This window comes from Hydractinia symbiolongicarpus, chromosome 3 (assembly GCF_029227915.1).
Source record: "Hydractinia symbiolongicarpus strain clone_291-10 chromosome 3, HSymV2.1, whole genome shotgun sequence".
NCBI classification, from domain to species: Eukaryota; Metazoa; Cnidaria; class Hydrozoa; order Anthoathecata; family Hydractiniidae; genus Hydractinia; species Hydractinia symbiolongicarpus.
The window spans coordinates 35,735,646-35,759,263 of record NC_079877.1 but is presented as its reverse complement, the minus strand read 5'-3'; positions in this window follow the sequence as shown (position 1 = coordinate 35,759,263).

Genomic DNA, 23,618 nt, shown 5'->3' with positions numbered 1-23,618 from the left:
CGGACTTTGCCCGTATAGTCAATAGTATACAAAGAAAGTACCCAGGGAGTAAACTCATTTCCCGAACGATTTTTTAAATTATTTTTTCACCACTAAAACGCCTGAGACTTGTAGTTTTCAAAAATGTTTTCATTTTTGATGAGACGCTTAATGAAAGAGGTTTAATCGCCGCAAACGAAAACCCGCGATTTCCCGTAAATCCCGGGCTTGGCCCGTATAGTTGAATGTATAAAAAAGAAAGTACCCAGGGAGTAAACTGATTTCCCGAACGATTTTTCAAGTTATTTCTGCACCACTAGAACGAATGGGACTTGTAGTTTCCAAAAATGTTTTTATTTTTAATGAGACGCTTAATAAAAGAGGTTTAATCGCCGGCAAACGAAATACCACGATTTCCCTAAATCCCGGGCTTGTCCCGTATAGTCGAATGTTTACAAGGAAAGTACCCTGTGAGTAAACTCATTTCCAGAACGATTTTTTAAATTATCTTTTCACCACTAAAACGCATGAGACTTGTAGTTTTCAAAAATGTTTTCATTCTTGATGAGACGCTGAATAAAAGGAGGTTAATCGCCGGCAAACGAAAACCTGTGATTTCCCGTTAATCCCGGACTAGGCCCGTATAGTCAAAAGTATACAAAAAAAGTACCCAGGGAGTAAACTCATTTCCCGAACGATTTTTTAAATTATTATTTCACCACTAAAGCCCATGAGACTTGTAGTTTTTAAAAATGTTTTCATTTTTGATGAGACGCTGAATAAAAGAAGTTTAATCGCCGGCAAACGAAAACCCGCCATTTCCCGTAAACCCCGGACTCGACCCGTATAGTCAAAAGTATACGAAGAAAGTACCCTGTGAGTAAACTCATTTCCAGAACGATTTTTTAAATTATCTTTTCACCACTAAAACGAATGAGACTTGTAGTTTTCAAAAATGTTTTCATTCTTGATGGGACGCTGAATAAAAGGAGTTTAATCGCCGGCAAACGAAAACCTGCGATTTCCCGTAAATCCCGGACTCGGCCGGTATAGTCAAAAGTATACGAAGAAAGTACCCAGGAAGTAAACTCATTTCCCGAACGATTTTTTATATTATTTTTTCACCACTAAAACGCATGAGACTTGTAGTTTTCAAAAATGTTTTCATTTTTGATGGGACGCTGCATAAAAGAAGTTTAATCGCCGGTAAACAAAAACCTGCGATATTCCGTAAATCCCGGACTCGGCCTGTAAAGTCAAAAGTATACAAAAAAGTACCCAGGAAGTAAACTCATTTCCCGAGCGATTTTTTAAATTATTATTTCACCACTAAAGCCCATGAGACTTGTAGTTTTTAAAAATGTTTTCATTTTTGATGAGACGCTGAATAAAAGAAGTTTAGTCGCCGGCAAACGAAAACTCACGACTTCCGTAACTCCCGGACTCGGCCCGTATAGTCAAAAGTATACAAAGAAAGTTCCCAGGGTGTAAACTCATTTCCCGAACGATTTTTTAAATTATTTTTTCACCACTAAAACGCATGAGACTTTTAGTTTTCAGAAATGTTTTCATTTTTGATGAGACGTTGAATAAAAGAAGTTTAATCGCCGGCACAGGAAAACCCGCGATTTCCCTTAAATCACGGACTTTGCCCGTATAGTCAAAAGTGTACAAAGAAAGTACCCATGGAGTAAACTCATTTCCCGAACGATTTTTTAAATTATTTTTTCACCACTAAAACGCCTGAGACTTGTAGTTTTCAAAAATGTTTTCATTTTTGATGAGACGCTTAATGAAAGAGGTTTAATCGCCGCAAACGAAAACCCGCGATTTCCCGTAAATCCCGGGCTTGGCCCGTATAGTTGAATGTATAAAAAAGAAAGTACCCAGGGAGTAAACTGATTTCCCGAACGATTTTTCAAGTTATTTCTGCACAACTAGAACGAATGGGACTTGTAGTTTCCAAAAATGTTTTTATTTTTAATGAGACGCTTAATAAAAGAGGTTTAATCGCCTGCAAACGAAATACCACGATTTCCCTAAATCCCGGGCTTGTCCCGTATAGTCGAATGTTTACAAGGAAAGTACCCTGTGAGTAAACTCATTTCCAGAACGATTTTTTAAATTATCTTTTCACCACTAAAACGCATGAGACTTGTAGTTTTCAAAAATGTTTTCATTCTTGATGAGACGCTGAATAAAAGGAGGTTAATCGCCGGCAAACGAAAACCTGTGATTTCCCGTTAATCCCAGACTAGGCCCGTATAGTCAAAAGTATACAAAAAAAGTACCCAGGGAGTAAACTCATTTCTCGAACGATTTTTTAAATTATTATTTCACCACTAAAGCCCATGAGACTTGTAGTTTTTAAAAATGTTTTCATTTTTGATGAGACGCTGAATAAAAGAAGTTTAATCGCCGGCAAACGAAAACCCGCCATTTCCCGTAAACCCCGTACTCGACCCGTATAGTCAAAAGTATACGAAGAAAGTCCCCTGTGAGTAAACTCATTTCCAGAACGATTTTTTAAATTATCTTTTCACCACTAAAACGAATGAGACTTGTAGTTTTCAAAAATGTTTTCATTCTTGATGGGACGCTGAATAAAAGGAGTTTAATCGCCGGCAAACGAAAACCTGCGATTTCCCGTAAATCCCGGACTCGGCCCGTATAGTCAAAAGTATACGAAGAAAGTACCCAGGAAGTAAACTCATTTCCCGAACGATTTTTTATATTATTTTTTCACCACTAAAACGCATGAGACTTGTAGTTTTCAAAAATGATTTCATTTTTGATGGGACGCTGCATAAAAGAAGTTTAATCGCCGGTAAACAAAAACCTGCGATTTCCCGTAAATCCCGGACTCGGCCTGTAAAGTCAAAAGTATACAAAAAAGTACCCAGGAAGTAAACTCATTTCCCGAGCGATTTTTTAAATTATTATTTCACCACTAAAGCCCATGAGACTTGTAGTTTTTAAAAATGTTTTCATTTTTGATGAGACGCTGAATAAAAGAAGTTTAGTCGCCGGCAAACGAAAACTCACGACTTCCGTAACTCCCGGACTCGGCCCGTATAGTCAAAAGTATACAAAGAAAGTTCCCAGGGTGTAAACTCATTTCCCGAACGATTTTTTAAATTATTTTTTCACCACTAAAACGCATGAGACTTTTAGTTTTCAGAAATGTTTTCATTTTTGATGAGACGTTGAATAAAAGAAGTTTAATCGCCGGCACACGAAAACCCGCGATTTCCCTTAAATCACGGACTTTGCCCGTATAGTCAAAAGTGTACAAAGAAAGTACCCATGGAGTAAACTCATTTCCCGAACGATTTTTTTAATTATTTTTTCACCACTAAAACGGCTGAGACTTGTAGTTTTCAAAAATGTTTTCATTTTTAATGAGAAGCTTAATGAAAGAGGTTTAATTGCCGCAAACGAAAACCCGCGATTTCCCGTAAATCCCGGGCTTGGCCCGTATAGTTGAATGTATAAAAAAGAAAGTACCCAGGGAGTAAACTGATTTCCCGAACGATTTTTCAAGTTATTTCTGCACCACTAGAACGAATGAGACTTGTAGTTTCAAAAAATGTTTTTATTTTTAATGAGACGCTTAATGAAAGAGGTTTAATCGCCGGCAAACGAAATACCACGATTTCCTTAAATCCCGGGCTTGTCCCGTATAGTCGAATGTTTACAAAGAAAGTACCCTGTGAGTAAACTCATTTCCAGAACGATTTTTTAAATTATCTTTTCACCACTAAAACGCATAAGACTTGTAGTTTTCAAAAATGTTTTCATTCTTGATGAGACGCTAAATAAAAGGAGATTAATCGCCGGCAAACGAAAACCTGTGATTTCCCGTAAATCCCGGACTCGGCCCGTATAGTCAAAAGTATACAAAGAAAGTACCCAGGGAGTAAACTCATTTCCCGAACGATTTTTTAAATTATTATTTCACCACTAAAGCCCATGAGACTTGTAGTTTTTAAAAATGTTTTCATTTTTGATGAGACGCTGAATAAAAGAAGTTTAATCGCCGGCAAACGAAAACCCGCCATTTCCCTTAAACCCCGGACTCGGCCCGTATAGTCAAAAGTATACGAAGAAAGTACCCAGGGAGTAAACTCATTTCCAGAACGATTTTTTAAATTATCTTTTCACCACTAAAACGCATGAGACTTGTAGTTTTCAAAAATGTTTTCATTCTTGATGAGACGTTGAATAAAAGGAGTTCAATCGCCGGCAAACGAAAACCTGCGATTTCCCGTAAATCCCGGACTCGGCCTGTAAATCAAAAGTATACAAAAAAAGTACCCAGGAAGTAAACTCATTTCCCGAACGATTTTTTAAATTATTATTTCACCACTAAAGCCCATGAGACTTGTAGTTTTTAAAAATGTTTTCATTTTTGATGAGACGCTGAATAAAAGAAGTTTAATCGCCGGCAAACGAAAACCCGCCATTTCCCGTAAACCCTGGACTCGGCCCGTATCGTCAAAAGTATACGAAGAAAGTACCCAGGGAGTAAACTCATTTCCCGAACGATTTTTTATATTATTTTTTCACCACTAAAACGCATGAGACTTGTAGTTTTCAAAAATGTTTTCATTTTTGATGGGACGCTGAATAAAAGAAGTTTAATCGTCGGCACACGAAAACCCGCGATTTCCCGTAAATCCCGGACTTTGCCCGTATAGTCAAAAGTATACAAAGAAAGTACCCAGGGAGTAAACTCATTTCCCGAACGATTTTTTAAATTATTTTTTCACCACTAAAACGCATGAGACTTGTAGTTTTCAAAAATGTTTTCATTTTTGATGAGACGCTAAATGAAAGAGGTTTAATCGCCGGCAAACGAAAACCCGCGATTTCACGTAAATCCCGGGCTTGGCCCATATAGTCGAATGTATACAAAGAAAGTACCCAGGGTGTAAACTCATTTCCCGAACGATTTTTTAAACTATTATTTCACCACTAAAGCCCATGAGATTTGTAGTTTTCAGAAATGTTTTCATTTTTGATGAGACGCTTAATGAATGTGGTTTAATAGCCGGCAAACGAAAACCCGCGATTTCCTGTAAATCCCAGGCTTGGCCCGTATAGTCGAATGTATACAAAGAAAGTACCCTGTGAGTAAACGCATTTCCAAAACGATTTTTTAAACTATCTTTTCACCACTAAAACGCATGAGACTTGTAGTTTTCAAAAATGTTTTTATTTTTGATGAGACTCTGAATAAAAGAAGTTTAATCGCCGGCAAACGAAAACCCGCCATTTCCCGTAAACCCCGGACTCGGACCGTATAGTCAAAAGTATACGAAGAAAGTACCCAGGGAGTAAACTCATTTCCCGAACGATTTTTTATATTATTTTTTTACCACTAAAACGCATGAGACTTGTAGTTTTCAAAAATATTTTCATTTTTGATGAGACGCTGAATAAAAGAAGTTTAATCGCCGGCAAACGAAAACCCGCCATTTTCCGTAAACCCCGGACTCGGCCCGTATAGTCAAAAGTATACGAAGAAAGTACCCAGGGAGTAAACTCATTTCCCGAACGATTTTTTATATTAATTTTTCACCACTAAAACGCATGAGACTTGTAGTTTTCAAAAATGTTTTCATTTTTGATGGGACACTGAATAAAAGAAGTTTAATCGTCGGCACACGAAAACCCGCGATTTCCCGTAAATCCCGGACTTTGCCCGTATAGTCAAAAGTATACAAAGAAAGTACCCAGGGAGTAAACTCATTTTCCGAACGATTTTTTAAATTATTTTTTCACCACTAAAACGCATGAGACTTGTAGTTTTCAAAAATGTTTTTATTTTTGATGAGACGCTTAATGAATGTGGTTTAATAGCCGGCAAACGAAAACCCGCGATTTCCTGTAAATCCCGGGCTTGGCCCGTATAGTCGAATGTATACAAAGAAAGTACCCTGTGAGTAAACTCATTTCCAAAACGATTTTTTAAACTATCTTTTCACCACTAAAACGCATGAGACTTGTAGGTTTCAAAAATGTTTTTATTTTTGATGAGACGTTGAATAAAAGAAGTTTAATCGCCGGCACACGAAAACCCGCGATTTCCTGTAAATCCCGGACTGGGCCCGTATAGTCAAAAGTATACAAAGAAAGTACCCAGAAAGTAAACTCATTTCCCGAACGATTTTTTAAATTATTTTTTCACCACTAAAACGCGTGAGACTTGTAGCTTTCAAAAATGTTTTCATTTTTGATGAGACGCTTAATGAAAGAGGTTTAATCGCCGGCAAACGAAAACCCGCGATTTCACGTAAATCCCGGGCTTGGCCCGTATAGTCGAATGTATACAAAGAAAGTACCCAGGGTGTAAACTCATTTCCCGAACGATTTTTTAATTTTTTTTTTCACCACTAAAACGCACGAGACTTGTAGTTTTCAAAAATGTTTTCATTTTTGATGAGACGCTTAATGAAAGAGGTTTAATCGCCGGCAAACGAAAACACGCGATTTCAAGTAAATCCCGGGCTTGGCCCATATAGTCGAATGTATACAAAGAAAGTACCCAGGGTGTAAACTTATTTCCCGAACGATTTTTTAAATTATTATTTCACCACTAAAGCCCATGAGACTTGTAGTTTTCAGAAATGTTTTCATTTTTGATGAGACGCTTAATGAATGTGGTTTATTAGCCGGCAAACGAAAACCCGCGATTTCCTGTAAATCCCAGGCTTGGCCCGTATAGTCGAATGTATACAAAGAAAGTACCCTGTGAGTAAACTCATTTCCAAAACGATTTTTTAAACTATCTTTTCACCACTAAAACGCATGAGACTTGTAGTTTTCAAAAATGTTTTCATTTTTGATGAGACGCTGAATAAAAGAAGTTTAATCGCCGGCAAACGAAAACCCGCCATTTCCCGTAAACCCGGGACTCGGCCCGTATAGTCAAAAGTATACAAAGAAAGTACCCAGGGAGTAAACTCATTTCCCGAACGATTTTTTATATTATTTTTTCACCACTAAAACGCATGAGACTTGTAGTTTTCAAAAATGTTTTCATTTTTGATGAGACGCTGAATAAAAGAAGTTTAATCGCCGGCAAACGAAAACCCGCCATTTCCCGTAAACCCCGGACTCGTCCCGTATAGTCAAAAGTATACGAAGAAAGTACCCAGGGAGTAAACTCATTTCCCGAACGATTTTTTATTTTATTTTTTCACCACTAAAACGCATGAGACTTGTAGTTTTCAAAAATGTTTTTATTTTTGATGAGACGTTGAATAAAAGAAGTTTAATCGCCGGCACACGAAAACCCGCGATTTCCCGTAAATCCCGGACTGGGCCCGTATAGTCAAAAGTATACAAAGGAAGTACCCAGAAAGTAAACTCATTTCCCGAACGATTTTTTAAATTATTTTTTCACCACTAAAACGCATGAGACTTGTAGCTTTCAAAAATGTTTTCATTTTTGATGAGACGCTTAATGAAAGAGGTTTAATCGCCGGCAAACGAAAACCCGCGATTTCACGTAAATCCCGGGCTTGGCCCGTATAGTCGAATGTATACAAAGAAAGTACCCAGGGTGTAAACTCATTTCCCGAACGATTTTTTAATATTTTTTTTCACCACTAAAACGCACGAGACTTGTAGTTTTCAAAAATGTTTTCATTTTTGATGAGACGCTTAATGAAAGAGGTTTAATCGCCGGCAAACGAAAACACGCGATTTCACGTAAATCCCGGGCTTGGCCCATATAGTCGAATGTATACAAAAAAAGTACCCAGGGTGTAAACTCATTTCCCGAACGATTTTTTAAATTATTATTTCACCACTAAAGCCCATGAGACTTGTAGTTTTCAGAAATGTTTTCATTTTTGATGAGACGCTTAATGAATGTGGTTTAATAGCCGGCAAACGAAAACCCGCGATTTCCTGTAAATCCCAGGCTTGGCCCGTATAGTCGAATGTATACAAAGAAAGTACCCTGTGAGTAAACTCATTTCCAAAACGATTTTTTAAACTATCTTTTCACCACTAAAACGCATGAGACTTGTAGTTTTCAAAAATGTTTTTATTTTTGATGAGACGCTGAATAAAAGAAGTTTAATCGCCGGCAAACGAAAACCCGCCATTTCCCGTAAACCCGGGACTCGGCCCGTATAGTCAAAAGTATACGAAGAAAGTACCCAGGGAGTAAACTCATTTCCCGAACGATTTTTTATATTATTTTTTCACCACAAAAACGCATGAGACTTGTAGTTTTCAAAAATGTTTTTATTTTTGATGAGACGTTGAATAAAAGAAGTTTAATCGCCGGCACACGAAAACCCGCGATTTCCCGTAAATCCCGGACTGGGCCCGTATAGTCAAAAGTATACAAAGGAAGTACCCAGAAAGTAAACTCATTTCCCGAACGATTTTTTAAATTATTTTTTCACCACTAAAACGCATGAGACTTGTAGCTTTCAAAAATGTTTTCATTTTTGATGAGACGCTTAATGAAAGAGGTTTAATCGCCGGCAAACGAAAACCCGCGATTTCACGTAAATCCCGGGCTTGGCCCGTATAGTCGAATGTATACAAAGAAAGTACCCAGGGTGTAAACTCATTTCCCGAACGATTTTTTAATATTTTTTTTCACCACTAAAACGCACGAGACTTGTAGTTTTCAAAAATGTTTTCATTTTTGATGAGACGCTTAATGAAAGAGGTTTAATCGCCGGCAAACGAAAACACGCGATTTCACGTAAATCCCGGGCTTGGCCCATATAGTCGAATGTATACAAAAAAAGTACCCAGGGTGTAAACTCATTTCCCGAACGATTTTTTAAATTATTATTTCACCACTAAAGCCCATGAGACTTGTAGTTTTCAGAAATGTTTTCATTTTTGATGAGACGCTTAATGAATGTGGTTTAATAGCCGGCAAACGAAAACCCGCGATTTCCTGTAAATCCCAGGCTTGGCCCGTATAGTCGAATGTATACAAAGAAAGTACCCTGTGAGTAAACTCATTTCCAAAACGATTTTTTAAACTATCTTTTCACCACTAAAACGCATGAGACTTGTAGTTTTCAAAAATGTTTTTATTTTTGATGAGACGCTGAATAAAAGAAGTTTAATCGCCGGCAAACGAAAACCCGCCATTTCCCGTAAACCCGGGACTCGGCCCGTATAGTCAAAAGTATACGAAGAAAGTACCCAGGGAGTAAACTCATTTCCCGAACGATTTTTTATATTATTTTTTCACCACAAAAACGCATGAGACTTGTAGTTTTCAAAAATGTTTTCATTTTTGATGAGACGCTGAATAAAAGAAGTTTAATCGCCGGCAAACGAAAACCCGCCATTTCCCGTAAACCCCGGACTCGTCCCGTATAGTCAAAAGTATACGAAGAAAGTACCCAGGGAGTAAACTCATTTCCCGAACGATTTTTTATTTTATTTTTTCACCACTAAAACGCATGAGACTTGTAGTTTTTAAAAATGTTTTCATTTTTGATGGGACGCTGAATAAAAGAAGTTTAATCGTCGGCACACGAAAACCCGCGATTTCCCGTAAATCCCGGACTTTGCCCGTATAGTCGAATGTATACAAAGAAAGTACCCTGTGAGTAAACTCATTTCCAGAACGATTTTTGAAATTATTTTTTCACCACTAAAACGCTTGAGACTTGTAGCTTTCAAAAATGTTTTCATTTTTGATGAGACGCTTAATGAAAGACGTTTAATCGCCGGCAAACGAAAACCCGCGATTTCATGTAAATCCAGGCTTGGCCCGTATAGTCGAATGTATACAAAGAAAGTACCCTGTGAGTAAACTCATTTCCAAAACGATTTTTTAAACTATCTTTTCACCACTAAAACGCATGAGACTTGTAGTTTTCAAAAATGTTTTCATTTTTGATGAGACGCTGAATAAAAGAAGTTTAATCGCCGGCAAACGAAAACCCGCCATTTCCCGTAAACCCGGGACTCGGCCCGTATAGTCAAAAGTATACAAAGAAAGTACCCAGGGAGTAAACTCATTTCCCGAACGATTTTTTATATTATTTTTTCACCACTAAAACGCATGAGACTTGTAGTTTTCAAAAATGTTTTCATTTTTGATGAGACGCTGAATAAAAGAAGTTTAATCGCCGGCAAACGAAAACCCGCCATTTCCCGTAAACCCCGGACTCGTCCCGTATAGTCAAAAGTATACGAAGAAAGTACCCAGGGAGTAAACTCATTTCCCGAACGATTTTTTATTTTATTTTTTCACCACTAAAACGCATGAGACTTGTAGTTTTCAAAAATGTTTTTATTTTTGATGAGACGTTGAATAAAAGAAGTTTAATCGCCGGCACACGAAAACCCGCGATTTCCCGTAAATCCCGGACTGGGCCCGTATAGTCAAAAGTATACAAAGAAAGTACCCAGAAAGTAAACTCATTTCCCGAACGATTTTTTAAATTATTTTTTCACCACTAAAACGCATGAGACTTGTAGCTTTCAAAAATGTTTTCATTTTTGATGAGACGCTTAATGAAAGAGGTTTAATCGCCGGCAAACGAAAACCCGCGATTTCACGTAAATCCCGGGCTTGGCCCGTATAGTCGAATGTATACAAAGAAAGTACCCAGGGTGTAAACTCATTTCCCGAACGATTTTTTAATATTTTTTTTCACCACTAAAACGCACGAGACTTGTAGTTTTCAAAAATGTTTTCATTTTTGATGAGACGCTTAATGAAAGAGGTTTAATCGCCGGCAAACGAAAACACGCGATTTCACGTAAATCCCGGGCTTGGCCCATATAGTCGAATGTATACAAAAAAAGTACCCAGGGTGTAAACTCATTTCCCGAACGATTTTTTAAATTATTATTTCACCACTAAAGCCCATGAGACTTGTAGTTTTCAGAAATGTTTTCATTTTTGATGAGACGCTTAATGAATGTGGTTTAATAGCCGGCAAACGAAAACCCGCGATTTCCTGTAAATCCCAGGCTTGGCCCGTATAGTCGAATGTATACAAAGAAAGTACCCTGTGAGTAAACTCATTTCCAAAACGATTTTTTAAACTATCTTTTCACCACTAAAACGCATGAGACTTGTAGTTTTCAAAAATGTTTTTATTTTTGATGAGACGCTGAATAAAAGAAGTTTAATCGCCGGCAAACGAAAACCCGCCATTTCCCGTAAACCCGGGACTCGGCCCGTATAGTCAAAAGTATACGAAGAAAGTACCCAGGGAGTAAACTCATTTCCCGAACGATTTTTTATATTATTTTTTCACCACAAAAACGCATGAGACTTGTAGTTTTCAAAAATGTTTTCATTTTTGATGAGACGCTGAATAAAAGAAGTTTAATCGCCGGCAAACGAAAACCCGCCATTTCCCGTAAACCCCGGACTCGTCCCGTATAGTCAAAAGTATACGAAGAAAGTACCCAGGGAGTAAACTCATTTCCCGAACGATTTTTTATTTTATTTTTTCACCACTAAAACGCATGAGACTTGTAGTTTTTAAAAATGTTTTCATTTTTGATGGGACGCTGAATAAAAGAAGTTTAATCGTCGGCACACGAAAACCCGCGATTTCCCGTAAATCCCGGACTTTGCCCGTATAGTCGAATGTATACAAAGAAAGTACCCTGTGAGTAAACTCATTTCCAGAACGATTTTTGAAATTATTTTTTCACCACTAAAACGCTTGAGACTTGTAGCTTTCAAAAATGTTTTCATTTTTGATGAGACGCTTAATGAAAGACGTTTAATCGCCGGCAAACGAAAACCCGCGATTTCATGTAAATCCAGGCTTGGCCCGTATAGTCGAATGTATACAAAGAAAGTACCCAGGGTGTAAACTCATTTCCCGAACGATTTTTTAAATTTTTTTTTCACCACTAAAACGCATGAGACTTGTAGTTTTCAAAAATGTTTTCATTTTTGATGGGACGCTGAATAAAAGAAGTTTAATCGCCCTCAAACGAAAATCCGCAATTTCCCGTAAATCCCGGACTCAGCCCATATAGTCAAAAGTATACAAAGAAAGTACCCAGGGATTAAACTTATTTCCCGAACGATTTTTAAATTATTTTTTCACCACTAAAACGCATGAGACTTGTAGTTTTCAAAAATGTTTTCATTTTTGATGAGACGCTGAATAAAAGAAGTTTAATCGCCGGCAAACGAAAACCCGCGATTTCCCGTAAATCCCGGACTCGAACCGTATAGTCAAAAGTATACAAAGAAAGTACCCGGGGTGTAAACTCATTTCCAAAACGATTTTTTAAATTGTCTTTTTACCACTAAAACGCATGAGACTTGTAGTTTTCAAAAATGTTTTCATTTTTGATGAGACGCTGCATAAAAGAAGTTTAATCGCCGGGAAACGAAAACCCGCCATTTCCCGTAAACCCCGGACTCGGCCCGTATAGTCAAAAGTATACAAAGAAAGTACCCAGGGAGTAAACTCATCTTCCGAACGAATTTTTAAATTATTTTTTCACCACTACAACGCATGAGACTTGTAGTTTTCAAAAATGTTTTCATTTTTGATGGGACGCTGAATAAAAGAAGTTTAATCGCCCTCAAACGAAAATCCGCGATTTCCCGTAAATCCCGGACTCGGCCCGTATAGTCAAAAGTATACAAAGAAAGTACCCAGGGAGTAAACTTATTTCCCGAACGATTTTTAAATTTTTTTTTCACAACTAAAACGCATGAGACTTGTAGTTTTCAAAAATGTTTTCATTTTCGATGAGACGCTTAATGAAAGAGGTTTAATTGCCGGCAAAGGAAATCCCGCGATTTCCCGTAAACCCCGGACTCCGCCCGTATAGTCAAAAGTATACAAAGAAAGTACACAGGGAGTAAACTCATTTTCCGAACGATTTTTTAAATAATTTTTTCACCACTACAACGCATGAGACTTGTAGTTCTCAAAAATGTTTTCATTTTTGATGAGACGCTGAATAAAAGAAGTTTAATCGCCGGCAAACGAAAACCCGCGATTTCCCGCAAATCCCGGACTCGAATCGTATAGTCAAAAGTATACAAAGAAAGTACCCGGGGTGTAAACTCATTTCCAAAACGATTTTTTAAATTATTTTTTAACCACTAAAACGCATGAGAGTTGTAGTTTTCAAAAATGTTTTCATTTTTGATAAGACGCTGCATAAAAGAAGTTTAATCGCCGGCAAACGAAAACCCGCCATTTCCCGTAAATCCCGGACTCGGCCCGTATAGTCAAAAGTGTACAAAGAAAGTACCCAGGGATTAAACTTATTTCCCGAACGATTTTTAAATTAATTTTTCACCACTAAAACGCATGAGACTTGTAGTTTTGAAAAATGTTTTCATTTTTGATGAGACGCTTAATGAAAAAAGTTTAATTTCCGGCAAAGGAAATACTGCGATTTCCCGTAAACCCCGGACTCCGCCCGTATAGTCAAAAGTATACAAAGAAAGTACCCAGGGAGTAAACTTATTTCCCGAACGATTTTTAAATTTCTTTTTCACCACTAAAACGCATGAGACTTGTAGTTCTCAAAAATGTTTTCATTTTTGATGAGACGCTGAATAAAAGAAGTCTAATCGCCGGCAAACGAAAACCCGCGATTTCCCGTAAATCCCGGACTCGAACCGTATAGTCAAAAGTACACAAAGAAAGTACCCGGGGTGTAAACTCATTTCCAAAACGATTTTTTAAATTGTCTTTTCACCACTAAAACGCAAGAGACTTGCAGTTTTCAAAAATGTTTTCATTTTTGACGAGACGCTGCATAAAAGAAGTTTAATCGCCGGCAAACGAAAACCCGCCATTTCCCGTAAACCCCGGACTCGGCCCGTATAGTCAAAGGTATACAAAGAAAGTACCCAGGGAGTAAACTCATCTTCCGAACGATTTTTTATATTATTTTTTCACCACTACAACGCATGAGACTTGTAGTTTTCAAAAATGTTTTCATCTTGATGGGACGCTGAATAAAAGAAGTTTAATCGCCCTCAAACGAAAATCCGCGATTTCCCGTAAATCCCGGACTCGGCCCGTATAGTCAAAAGTATACAAAGAAAGTACCCAGGGAGTAAACTTATTTCCCGAACGATTTTTAAATTTTTTTTTCACCACTAAAACGCATGAGACTTGTAGTTTTCAAAAATGTTTTCATTTTCGATGAGACGCTTAATGAAAGAGGTTTAATTGCCGGCAAAGGAAATCCCGCGATTTCCCGTAAACCCCGGACTCCGCCCGTATAGTCAAAAGTATACAAAGAAAGTACCCAGGGAGTAAACTCATTTTCCGAACGATTTTTTAAATTGTCTTTTCACCACTACAACGCATGAGACTTGTAGTTCTCAAAAATGTTTTCATTTTTGATGAGACGCTGAATAAAAGAAGTTTAATCGCCGGCAAACGAAAACCCGCGATTTCCCGCAAATCCCGGACTCGAATCGTATAGTCAAAAGTATACAAAGAAAGTACCCGGGGTGTAAACTCATTTCCAAAACGATTTTTTAAATTATTTTTTAACCACTAAAACGCATGACAGTTGTAGTTTTCAAAAATGTTTTCATTTTTGATGAGACGCTGCATAAAAGAAGTTTAATCGCCGGCAAACGAAAACCCGCCATTTCCCGTAAATCCCGGACTCGGCCCGTATAGTCAAAAGTGTACAAAGAAAGTACCCAGGGATTAAACTTATTTCCCGAACGATTTTTAAATTAATTTTTCACCACTAAAACGCATGAGACTTGTAGTTTTGAAAAATGTTTTCATTTTTGATGAGACGCTTAATGAAAAAAGTTTAATTTCCGGCAAAGGAAATACTGCGATTTCCCGTAAACCCCGGACTCCGCCCGTATAGTCAAAAGTATACAAAGAAAGTACCCAGGGAGTAAACTTATTTCCCGAACGATTTTTAAATTTCTTTTTCACCACTAAAACGCATGAGACTTGTAGTTCTCAAAAATGTTTTCATTTTTGATGAGACGCTGAATAAAAGAAGTTTAATCGCCGGCAAACGAAAACCCGCGATTTCCCGTAAATCCCGGACTCGAACCGTATAGTCAAAAGTACACAAAGAAAGAACCCGGGGTGTAAACTCATTTCCAAAACGATTTTTTAAATTGTCTTTTCACCACTAAAACGCAAGAGACTTGCAGTTTTCAAAAATGTTTTCATTTTTGACGAGACGCTGCGTAAAAGAAGTTTAATCGCCGGCAAACGAAAACCCGCCATTTCCCGTAAACCCCGGACTCAGCCCGTATAGTCAAAGGTATACAAAGAAAGTACCCAGGGAGTAAACTCATCTTCCAAACGATTTTTTAAATTATTTTTTCACCACTACAACGCATGAGACTTGGAGTTTTCAAAAATGTTTTCATTTTTGATGGGACGCTGAATAAAAGAAGTTTAATCGCCCTCAAACGAAAATCCGCGATTTCCCGTAAATCCCGGACTCGGCCCGTATAGTCAAAAGTAGACAAAGAAAGTACCCAGGGAGTAAACTTATCTCCCGAACGATTTTTAAATAATTTTTTCACCACTACAACGCATGAGACTTGTAGTTCTCAAAAATGTTTTCATTTTTGATGAGACGCTGAATAAAAGAAGTTTAATCGCCGGCAAACGAAAACCCGCGATTTCCCGTAAATCCCGGACTCGAACCGTATAGTCAAAAGTGCACAAAGAAAGTACCCGGGTTGTAAACTCATTTTCAAAACGATTTTTTAAATTGTCTTTTCACCACTAAAACGATAGAGACTTGCAGTTTTCAAAAATGTTTTCATTTTTGACGAGACGCTGCATAAAAGAAGTTTAATCGCCGGCAAACGAAAACCCGCCATTTCCCGTAAACCCCGGACTCGGCCCGTATAGTCAAAGGTATGCGAAGAAAGTACCCAGGGAGTAAACTCATCTTCCGAACGATTTTTTTAATTATTTTTTCACCACTACAACGCATGAGACTTGTAGTTTTCAAAAATGTTTTCATTTTTGATGGGACGCTGAATGAAAGAAGTTTAATCGCCCTCAAACGAAAATCCGCGATTTCCCGTAAATCCCGGACTCGGCCCGTATAGTCAAAAGTAGACAAAGAAAGTAACCAGAGAGTAAACTCATCTTCCGAACGATTTTTTAAATTATTTTTTCACCACTACAACGCATGAGACTTGTAGTTTTCAAAAATGTTTTCATTGTTGATGAGACACTGAATAAAAGAAGTTTAATCGCCCTCAAACGAAAATTCGCGATTTCCCGTAAACGCCGGACTCGGCCCGTATAGTCAAAAGTATACAAAGAAAGTACCCAGGGAGTAAACTCATTTTCCGAACGATTTTTTAAATTATTTTTTCACCACTACAACGCATGAGACTTGTAGTTTTCAAAAATGTTTTCATTTTTGATGAGACGCTTAATGAAAGGGGTTTAATCACCGGCAAACGAAATCCCCTGATTTTCCGCAAATCCTGGGCTTGGCCCGTATTGTCGAATGTATACAAAGAAAGTACCCAGGCAGTAAACTCATTTCCCGAACGATTTTTTAAATTATTTTTTCACCACTAAAACGCATGAGACTTGTAGTTTTCAAAAATGTTTTCATTTTTGATGAGACGCTGAATAAAAGAAGTTTAATCGCCGGCAAACGAAAACCCGCCATTTCCCGTAAACCCCGGACTCGGCCCGTATAGTCAAAAGTAAACAAAGAAAGTACCCAGGGAGTAAACTCATCTTCCGAACGATTTTTTAAATTATTTTTTCACCACTACAACGCATGAGACTTGTAGTTTTCAAAAATGTTTTCATTTTTGATGAGACGCTTAATGAAAGAGGTTTAATCACCGGCAAACGAAATCCCCTGATTTCCCGTAAATCCCGGGCTTGGCCCGTATAGTCGAATGTATACAAAGAAAGTACCCAGGCAGTAAACTCATTTCCCGAACGATTTTTTAAATTATCTTTTCACCACTAAAACGCATGAGACTTGTAGTTTTCAAAAATGTTTTCATTTTTGATGAGAGGCTGAATAAAAGAAGTTTAATCGCCGGCAAACGAAAACCCGCCATTTCCCGTAAACCCCGGACTCGGCCCGTATAGTCAAAAGTATACAAAGAAAGCACCCAGGGAGTAAACTCATCTTCCGAACGATTTTTTAAATTATTTTTTCACCACTACAACGCATGAGACTTGTAGTTTTCAAAAATGTTTTCATTTTTGATGAGACGCTTAATGAAAGAGGTTTAATCACCGGCAAACGAAATCCCCTGATTTCCCGTAAATCCTGGGCTTGGCCGGTATAGTGGAATGTATGCAAAGAAAGTACCCATGCAGTAAACTCATTTCCCCAACGATTTTTTAATATTTTTTTTCACCACTAAAACGCATGAGACTTGTAGTTTTCAAAAATTTTTTCATTTTTGATAAGACGCTGAATAAAAGAAGTTTAATCGCCGGCAAACGAAAACCCGCGATTTCCCGTAAATCCCGGGCTTGGCCTGTATAGTCAAAAGTATACAAAGAGAGTACCAAGGGAGTAAACTCGTTTCCCGAACGATTTTTTAAATTATTTTTTCACCACTACAACGCATGAGACTTGTAGTTTTCAAAAATGTTTTCATTTTTGATGAGACGCTTAATGAAAGAGGTTTAATCACCGGCAAACGAAATCCCCTGATTTCCCGTAAATCCCTGGCTTGGCCGGTATAGTCGAATGTATACAAAGAAAGTACCCAGGCAGTAAACTCATTTCCCCAACGATTTTTTAATATTTTTTCTCACCACTAAAACGCATGAGACTTGTAGTTTTCAAAAATGTTTTCATTTTTGATGAGACCACCATTTCCCGTAAACGCCGGACTCGGCCCGTATAGTCAAAAGTATACAGAGAAATTACCCAGGGAGTAAACTCATTTTCCGAACGATTTTTTAAGTTGTTTTTTCACCACTACAACGCATGAGACTTGTAGTTTTCAAAAATGTTTTCATTTTTGATGGGACGCTTAATGAAAGAGGTTTAATCGCCGGCAAACGAAATCCCGCGATTTCCCGTAAACCCCGGACTCGGCCCGTATAGTCAAAAGTATACAAAGAAAGTACCCAGGGAGTAAACTCATTTTCCGAACGATTTTTCAAATAATTTTTTCACCACTACAACGCATGAGACTTGTAGTTTTCAGAAATGTTTTCATTTTTGATGAGACGCTTAATGAAAATGGTATAATCGCTGGCAAACGAAAACCCGCGATTTCCCGTAAATCCCGGGCTTGGCCTGTATAGTCGAATGTATACAAAGAAAGTACCCGGGGTGTAAACTCATTTCCAAAACGATTTTTTAAATTATCTTTTCACCACTAAAACGCATGAGACTTGTAGTTTTCAAAAATGTTTTCAATTTTGATGAGACGCTGAATAAAAGAAGTTTAATCGCCGGCAAACGAAAACCCGCCATTTCCCGTAAACCCCGGACTCGGCCCGTATAGTCAAAAGTATACAAAGAAAGTACCCAGGGAGTAAACTCATCTTCCGAACGATTTTTTAAATTATTTTATCACCACTACAACGCATGAGACTTGTAGTTTTCAAAAATGTTTTCATTTTTGATGAGACACTGAATAAAAGAAGTTTAATCGCCCTCAAACGAAAATCCGCGATTTCCCGTAAATCCCGGACTCGGCCCGTATAGTCAAAAGTATACAAAGAAAGTACCCAGGGAGTAAACTTATTTCCCGAACGATTTTTAAATTATTTTTCACCACTAAAACGCATGAGACTTGTAGTTTTCAAAAATGTTTTCATTTTTGATGAGACCACCATTTCCCGTAAACGCCGGACTCGGCCCGTATAGTCAAAAGTATACAGAGAAAGTACCCAGGGAGTAAACTCATTTTCCGAACGATTTTTTAAATTGTTTTTTCACCACTACAACGCATGAGACTTGTAGTTTTCAAAAATGTTTTCATTTTTGATGGGACGCTTAATGAAAGAGGTATAATCGCTGGCAAACGAAAACCCGCGATTTCCCGTAAATCCCGGGCTTGGCCTGTATAGTCGAATGTATACAAAGAAAGTGCCCGGGGTGTAAACTCATTTCCAAAACGATTTTTTAAATTATCTTTTCACCACTAAAACGCATGAGACTTGTAGTTTTCAAAAATGTTTTCATTTTTGATGAGACGCTGAATAAAAGAAGTTTAATCGCCGGCAAACGAAAACCCGCGATTTCCCGTAAATCCCGGACTCGAACCGTATAGTCAAGAGTACACAAAGAAAGTACCCGGGGTGTAAACTCATTTCCAAAACGATTTTATAAATTGTCTTTTCACCACTAAAACGCAAGAGACTTGCAGTTTTCAAAAATGTTTTCATTTTTGACGAGACGCTGCATAAAAGAAGTTTAATCGCCGGCAAACAAAAACCCGCCATTTCCCGTAAACCCCGGACTCGGCCAGTATAGTCAAAAGTATACAAAGAAAGTACCCAGGGAGTAAACTCATCTTCCGAACGATTTTTTAAATTATTTTTTCACCACTAAAACGCATGAGACTTGTAGTTCTCAAAAATGTTTTCATTTTTGATGAGACGCTGAATAAAAGAAGTTTAATCGCCGGCAAACGAAAACCCGCGATTTCCCGTAAATCCCGGACTCGAACCGTATAGTCAAAAGTACACAAAGAAAGTACCCGGGGTGTAAACTCATTTCCAAAACGATTTTATAAATTGTCTTTTCACCACTAAAACGCAAGAGACTTGCAGTTTTCAAAAATGTTTTCATTTTTGACGAGACGCTGCATAAAAGAAGTTTAATCGCCGGCAAACAAAAACCCGCCATTTCCCGTAAACCCCGGACTCGGCCCGTATAGTCAAAGGTATACAAAGAAAGTACCCAGGGAGTAAACCCATCTTCCGAACGATTTTTTAAATGATTTTTTCACCACTACAACGCATGAGACTTGTAGTTTTCAAAAATGTTTTCATTTTTGATGGGACGCTGAATAAAAGAAGTTTAATCGCCCTCAAACGAAAATCCGAGATTTCCCGTAAATCCCGGACTCGGCCCGTATAGTCAAAAGTAGACAAAGAAAGTACCCAGGGAGTAAACTTATCTCCCGAACGATTTTTAAATAATTTTTTCACCACTACAACGCATGAGACTTGTAGTTCTCAAAAATGTTTTCATTTTTGATGAGACGCTTAATGAAAGAAGTTTAATCGCCGGCAAACGAAATCCCGCGATTTCCCGTAAACCCCCGACTCGGCCCGTATAGTCAAAAGTATACAAAGAAAGTACCTAGGGAGTAAACTCATTTTCCGAACGATTTTTTAAATAATTTTTTCACCACTACAACGCATGAGACTTGTAGTTCTCAAAAATGTTTTCATTTTTGATGAGACGCTGAATAAAAAAAGTTTAATCGCCGGCAAACGAAAACCCGCGATTTCCCGTAAATCCCGGGCTTGGCTTGTATAGTCAAAAGTATACAAAGAAAGTACCCGGGGTGTAAACTCATTTCCTAAACGATTTTTTAAATTATCTTTTCACCACTAAAACGCAAGAGAATTGCAGTTTTCAAAAATGTTTTCATTTTTGACGAGACGCTGCATAAAAGAAGTTTAATCGCCGGCAAACAAAAACCCGCCATTTCACGTAAACCCCGGACTCGGCCAGTATAGTCAAAAGTATACAAAGAAAGTACCCAGGGAGTAAACTCATCTTCCGAACGATTTTTTAAATTATTTTTTCACCACTAAAACGCATGAGACTTGTAGTTCTCAAAAATGTTTTCATTTTTGATGAGACGCTGAATAAAAGAAGTTTAATCGCCGGCAAACGAAAACCCGCGATTTCCCGTAAATCCCGGACTCGAACCGTATAGTCAAAAGTACACAAAGAAAGTACCCGGGGTGTAAACTCATTTCCAAAACGATTTTATAAATTGTCTTTTCACCACTAAAACGCAAGAGACTTGCAGTTTTCAAAAATGTTTTCATTTTTGACGAGACGCTGCATAAAAGAAGTTTAATCGCCGGCAAACAAAAACCCGCCATTTCCCGTAAACCCCGGACTCGGCCCGTATAGTCAAAGGTATACAAAGAAAGTACCCAGGGAGTAAACTCATCTTCCGAACGATTTTTTAAATGATTTTTTCACCACTACAACGCATGAGACTTGTAGTTTTCAAAAATGTTTTCATTTTTGATGGGACGCTGAATAAAAGAAGTTTAATCGCCCTCAAACGAAAATCCGAGATTTCCCGTAAATCCCGTACTCGGCCCGTATAGTCAAAAGTAGACAAAGAAAGTACCCAGGGAGTAAACTTATCTCCCGGACGATTTTTAAATAATTTTTTCACCACTACAACGCATGAGACTTGTAGTTCTCAAAAATGTTTTCATTTTTGATGAGACGCTTAATGAAAGAAGTTTAATCGCCGGCAAACGAAATCCCGCGATTTCCCGTAAACCCCCGACTCGGCCCGTATAGTCAAAAGTATACAAAGAAAGTACCTAGGGAGTAAACTCATTTTCCGAACGATTTTTTAAATAATTTTTTCACCACTACAACGCATGAGACTTGTAGTTCTCAAAAATGTTTTCATTTTTGATGAGACGCTGAATAAAAAAAGTTTAATCGCCGGCAAACGAAAACCCGCGATTTCCCGTAAATCCCGGGCTTGGTTTGTATAGTCAAAAGTATACAAAGAAAGTACCCGGGGTGTAAACTCATTTCCTAAACGATTTTTTAAATTATCTTTTCACCACTAAAACGCATGAGACTTGTACTTTTCAAAAATGTTTTCATTTTTGATGAGACGCTGAATAAAAGAAGTTTAATCGCCGGCAAACGAAAATCCGCCATTTCCTGTAAACCCCGGACTCGGCCCGTATAGTCAAAAGTATACAAAGAAAGTACCCAGGGAGTAAACTCATCTTCCGAACGATTTTTTAAATTTTTTTTTTCACCACTACAACGCATGAGACTTGTAGTTTTCAAAAATGTTTTCATTTTTGATGAGACACTGAATAAAAGAAGTTTAATCGCCCTCAAACTAAAATTCGCGATTTCCCGTAAACGCCGGACTCGGCCCGTATAGTCAAAAGTATACAAAGAAAGTACCCAGGGAGTAAACTCATTTTCCGAACGATTTTTTAAATTATTTTTTCACCACTACAACGCATGAGACTTGTAGTTTTCAGAAATGTTTTCATTTTTGATGAGACGCTGAATAAAAGAAGTTTAATCGCCGGCAAACGAAAACCCGCGATTTCCCGTAAATCCCGGGCTTGGCCTGTATAGTCAAAAGTATACAAAGAGAGTACCCAGGGAGTAAACTCGTTTCCCGAACGATTTTTTAAATTATTTTTTCACCACTAAAACGCATGAGACTTGTAGTTTTCAGAAATGTTTTCATTTTTGATGAGACGCCTAATGAAAGTGGTATAATCGCTGGCAAACGAAAACCCGCGATTTCCCGTAAATCCCGGGCTTGGCCTGTATAGTCGAATGTATACAAAGAAAGTACCCGGGGTGTAAACTCATTTCCAAAACGATTTTTTAAATTATCTTTTCACCACTACAACGCATGAGACTTGTAGTTTTCAAAAATGTTTTCATTTTTGATGAGACACTGAATAAAAGAAGTTTAATCGCCCTCAAACGAAAATTCGCGATTTCCCGTAAACGCCGGACTCGGCCCGTATAGTCAAAAGTATACAAAGAAAGTACCCAGGGAGTAAACTCATTTTCCGAACGATTTTTTAAATTATTTTTTCACCACTACAACGCATGAGACTTGTAGTTTTCAGAAATGTTTTCATTTTTGATGAGACGCTGAATAAAAGAAGTTTAATCGCCGGCAAACGAAAACCCGCGATTTCCCGTAAATCCCGGGCTTGGCCTGTATAGTCAAAAGTATAAAAAGAAAGTACCCAGGGAGTAAACTCATTTTCCGAACGATTTTTCAAATAATTTTTTCACCACTACAACGCATGAGACTTGTAGTTTTCAGAAATGTTTTCATTTTTGATGAGACGCTTAATGAAAGTGGTATAATCGCTGGCAAACGAAAACCCGCGATTTCCCGTAAATCCCGGGCTTGGCCTGTATAGTCGAATGTATACAAAGAAAGTACCCGGGGTGTAAACTCATTTCCAAAACGATTTTTTAAATTATCTTTTCACCACTAAAACGCATGAGACTTGTAGTTTTCAAAAATGTTTTCATTTTTGATGAGACGCTGAATAAAAGAAGTTTAATCGCCGGCAAACGAAAACCCGCGATTTCCCGTAAATCCCGGACTCGAACCGTATAGTCAAAAGTACACAAAGAAAGTACCCGGGGTGTAAACTCATTTCCAAAACGATTTTTTAAATTGTCTTTTCACCACTAAAACGCAAGAGACTTGCAGTTTTCAAAAATGTTTTCATTTTTGATGAGACGCTGAATAAAAGAAGTTTAATCGCCGGCAAACGAAAATCCGCCATTTCCTGTAAACCCCGGACTCGGCCCGTATAGTCAAAAGTATACAAAGAAAGTACCCAGGGAGTAAACTCATCTTCCGAACGATTTTTTAAATTTTTTTTTCACCACTACAACGCATGAGACTTGTAGTTTTCAAAAATGTTTTCATTTTTGATGAGACACTGAATAAAAGAAGTTTAATCGCC